This window comes from Pseudophryne corroboree, chromosome 2 (assembly GCF_028390025.1).
Source record: "Pseudophryne corroboree isolate aPseCor3 chromosome 2, aPseCor3.hap2, whole genome shotgun sequence".
In the NCBI taxonomy this organism is placed as follows: Eukaryota; Metazoa; Chordata; class Amphibia; order Anura; family Myobatrachidae; genus Pseudophryne; species Pseudophryne corroboree.
Window position 1 is genome coordinate 434,608,119 of NC_086445.1, and position 5,211 is coordinate 434,613,329.

The window sequence follows — 5,211 nt, forward strand, 5'->3', positions numbered from 1 at the left end:
ATTATAGAAGAGTTTGGGAAGGGGTCTTGGTATGGCGCGAAACAGGTACATTAATTTTGGCAATAAGACCATCTTGGCAGCAGCAATCCTACCCAGCCAAGACACCTCCTGTAGCATCCACTCCCCAGTCAGCTCCGTAAACGCTTTTAATAACGGGGCATAATTACACTCAATTAAATTAACTTCTCTGGTTAAGTTAATCCCTAGATATCTCAAGGAATAGGACTTCCAGGCATATTTGTACGAATCCTTCAACCGAGAGACCACAGACGGAGATATATTGAGTGGGAGGGCTTCAGTTTTATTAGTATTTAATTTGTAAAAGGAAACATCCGAATAGTCTTGGAGGACATCATGGAGAACTGGCAAGGAAGACTCAGGATCAGAAAGACAAAGTAAAATATCATCTGCAAACAAGCTAATTTTGTGAGAGATGCCCCCTATAACAGGGCCACTAATCGAATCCCGGGATCTAATGCAAGCAGCCAAGGGTTCTATCGCCAGTGCGAATATAATAGGAGATAACGGGCAGCCCTGACGAGTGCCATTGGAGATATTAAAGGGTGAAGAAAGACATCCATTAACAAAGACCCGCGCACAGGGCGTGGAATAAAGAGCCAGGATAGAGTCTAAGATCCTTCCAGAGAAGCCAAATTTGTCCAGAGTTAAACTCATAAATTCCCAGTTCAACCTATCGAATGCCTTTTCGGCATCCAGAGACAAAACTAGAAGGGGTTCTTTTCTACAGGCAGAGTGCTCAATAACATTAATCACCCTACGCGTGTTATCCGGGGCCTGTCTGTTAAATATGAAGCCCACCTGATCAGGGTTGATAAGAGAAGGGAGAAGTGGACTGATACGGTTGGCAACTAGTTTGGCATAAATTTTTAGATCCGTATTTAATAGAGCAATTGGTCTAAAATTTTGAACTGAGGTAGGATTTTTTCCCGGTTTGGGGATGGTGATGATCTGAGCTTCCAGCATCTCTTTGGGAAAGTGGCCAACTTCTGAAGCTTCATTAAACACTGACAAGAGCACCGGGGCTAAACTCACCTTAAAGGATTTATAGAAACCAGAAGGATAACCATCAGGTCCCGGGGCCTTATCCGCTGGAAGAGAATCAATAGCCTATTCGACTTCGGCTAAAGTCCAAGGCTCACTAAGGGCGCTACAAGTCTCCGGTGACAACGAGGGGAGAGGAAAATCTCTCAGAAAATTTTGAATATCAATGCCTGTAGGTTGAAAAGTGGAAGAGTCCCCCTTCAAGTTGTATAGTTTAGAGTAATAAGATGCAAAGACATTTGCAATCTCATCAGGGTCGTAGACTCTCTTACCTCTATCAGAGTGGACAATATGATTTTTTTCTTTAGCTTTCTTACCCCTCAGCTTCCTCGCCAGTAGTCTACCAGCCCGGTTACCATAAACATAGAATTTTTGGTTCAGTCTATGTAGGTTGCGTTGGACTTCCGCTAAATAGAAAACATTTACCGCCTCTCTGGCTTCCTTCAATGAATTAAGAAGGGCTTTATCGTGTGGATGTGCCTTGTGAGAACTCTCCAGGGAAGCGACTGCAAGCTCAGCTTGTTCAAATTTTTTACGATATGCCCTTTTAAGTTTAGCTGCTGTTTGAATCGCTGTCCCTCGAGTTACTGCTTTGAGGGCGCACCAGAATGTGAAAATAGATTTCTCCCGAGGAGAGTTCTCAGCAAGATAATAGTCCATGGTGGTTTGGATAGCCAGTGTGGTCTCCGGCTGAAGAAGACTTAGTTTACCTAAATGCCAGGGGCCCGGGGTAACCTTTCTACTATTAATATCCCATTCGATGAATAATGGGGAGTGATCCGACCAAGACATGGGGAGAATAGAAATTTTACGGATGGACTGCAGAGTCCACTTATCTGCTAAAGCTAGGTCTATTCTTGAATAAGAGGCATGTACTGGGGAATAAAATGTGTAATCTCTGTCCATTGGGTGCTTAATGCGCCAAAGGTCTAAAAGATCATATTCCGCCAATAACTGGCTAAAGCCCTTTGCAATCCTATGGAGCTGACTGGAGAGTGAGGGCCGCTTGCCAGAATTGTCAACCAAAGGGTCCAGGGTCAAGTTAAAGTCCCCCAATAAAAGTAAAGCACCCTTGGCCAATTGTTGCACCTTAGCACAGAGCTTCCTGCAAAATGCTAGTTGCTTAGTGTTAGGAGCGTAGCAAGAAACTATTGTCACCTCTTTATTTTCGAGAGTACCAACCAGAATTAGAATTCTTCCCTCGGGGTCGCAGTATTGCGACGTGAGGGAAAACGCGCAATGCTGAGATACCAAGATTGCCACCCCCGCCTTCTTCGCTGGTCCGTTGGCCAAGTAGCAATGGGGAAATCTCCCATTAGTAAACCGTGGAGGGGCATATTTAATAAAATGAGTATCTTGGACGGCTATGATTTGGGCTTTAAGTTTATGGAAATAATTAAGTGCCAACCTCCTCTTATGTGGGGAATTAAGACCCTTCGCATTTATAGAGACAATGTTAACCATACTGTAAAGATATCGAGGATTGCATATCAATCATCAACCAACTGGTATGTAGAAAGTGTGTGTAGCAATTGCCGGACAGTAGGAGAGGAAAAGGGAAAGAAAGGATAGAGAAAAGAAGAATAACAGGAAAAGGGAACATAACATTAACCCCTCGAGGGGGCACAGTTGGACGCTTAACCATGGCGACTCAGAGTTAAGTTGTGGGGGGTAGTGGTCAATCTACCCTCACCCGAACCAAAATTAAACCAGGTACAGTTCCTCGGCCCTCCATCTCTGGTCCCCCGCACCGCCATCTGTCGGGACTAAAGAGACTCAGGTAGAATTCCCAGCTAACAAAAAAATGTGGGCGGCAAGCGGGGCAGCAGAGGCAGAGAACAGTTAACTAGAGGTGTTGAGGCAACACCCGAAAACAAACTAATAACATTCAGTTATCACATAAACACCTGCATCAAACAACTGCCAAGGAACTGGTGCAACATAGGAAACATGACATGACAAACCGTGTAGAAAAACATGAAATCAATGCAAACGTAGTAAATCAGACAATGCTCAAAGATCTGCTGCCGAAGAGGCCCAGTCCCGCTGAAGGCCCCGTTCGGGGGAGGTGTGTGTAGAAGAGCTTGCAGAGAACCATGATGCTACGATCTTTTTACCTTCCTCAACGTTCGTTATGACAACAGTAGAACCTTCTCGAGAAATAAGCAACTTAGTAGGAAATCCCCATCTGTATAGAATGTTCTCTTTTCGTAACACTGATGTGATGGGGTAAAGAGAGCGCCTTTTTGCTAGAGTAGTAGGGGACAGTTCTCCGAATAACTGAAGTGACCCCAGAGCCTCCGAGGCAGTATCCGAGGGTCTAGCAGCTTTCAAGATCACCTCCTTCACGTGAAAATAGTGCAACCTCATAAGGACATCGCGGGGGACTCCATCAGGAGCGTTCCTGGCTTTAGGGAGCCTATGGATGCGGTCGATTAGAAAGTCCACTGAGCGCTACGTGGGGAGGAGTTTGCTAAAGAGGTCAACTGCAAAATCGTTCAAATCGCTATTAGCGACAGCCTCCGGGACACCTCGCAGCTTTATATTGTTACTTCTCGATCTGTCCTCTAAATCAGAGAGTTTGTCTCTGAGCGCCGTGACCTCATTTTGAAGCAGTTCATGAGAAGAGATCAGATCGTTGTGCGAAGACACCACTTCACCCATTTTTGTTTCTAAGTGGTCAGTGCGGCCACCAATCTCGTCAATAGATCGCTGACATTCCCTCATAGTCGCTCTAAATTCAACCGCAACTTCATCCTTAAATTGCATTAGGAGATGCTTCATAGCGTCCACCGTAAGCGAGTCACTGTCTTCGATGGAACTAGTGGGTACGGTAACAGAGGTAGGGGCGGACGCATCCCGGAGTGGCGAGGGCATGGGGACAGCCTGCTTAGGGGCGTCACTCCGTGCATTTTTTGTTTTAGCGGCTTGAGGCGAAGGTTTAAAGAACGCCACCTGGGAAACCTTTTTAGCGGCCTTATATTTCTTGGGAGGCATAATAAAGCTGAACGGCAAAAGTGGAGGGACTGGAGGTAAGAGGCGTCTGTAATATCAATCAAGGAAGGATCCACATAAAGGCTGTGTTGTCATATCATGCCATAGGAGCATTCGGGTGGAGGTAGAATTATCTCAGAGCAGTCACATCATAAAACCGTGGTAATGCAGCCGTGGGGACATCGCAGCTGAATGTCTCGGGAGGTGTCGGGGTATCTGCGGTCGTCTGAAGTCTGCAGTACAATATGTATTAAATATCGAACACACTGTGAGAAATGCCTGCAATTATGCTCAGTGGCCACCAGATGGGGCAGTTGTAGTGGAAGAAAATACTGCTGAGAAAAAGTTCATTGCTCCACAAATGAAGAAAAGCACAAATCCCTTAACAGAGGCCCCAGGGTGAGATCAAAGGGAGAACAGTGCCAGGGGGTCACCAGTCCCGGTGTGACCCTTAGCCAGGGTCCCCCACAACACACAGGCACACCACTACCTCAAAGCAGCTCCTTTGGTGCTGTCCAATATGGCCGCAGCGTCTCCCTGGGTGTCTGTTCCACTGCTGTCCCCCGCTGCCAGGCGTCTCCCCGACCTGCTGCCCCAGGGGGTGTCCACCCTGGGGGTCTGGGGAAGGCTACTGATGGCTCCTGTGGCTCTGGGAAGGTCCGCGCCGCTTCCCGGCGCCGCGACTCCGCTCTGGAGCTCAAAACGCGGGCACCGAGAGTACGCGAGGCCCCGGCTTCTGAAGGTCCGTAGGCCGCAACCTGCAGGAGCAGTGAGAACTGCTCCCCGGCTCTGCGGCGGTCACTGTTGGACACAGGAGGGCTACAGGTGAGGAAGGGGAGCCCCCGGGGAGGGTATATAGCGGATATTTATAGAATATGACGATATTAATAAAGCTGGAGAGAGGAGTGAAGCAGAAGCACGTCTGCTCTTTTCTCCAGCCAGGCCACGCCCCCCCTGTCACCGCTTCTCTTATCTTCCGGTATATGTTCAATAACCATGAAGGTAAGACCACAAGTGTCTGAATTATTTTTATCCTGGATATGCCGGGGAAGGCTGTGATTCTGTACTTTGTTTTTTATATTACGCAAGTGTTCCTGTATCCTTAGTTTTAGAATTCTCTTGGTTTTGCCAATATAGGACAACTTGCAGCTACAC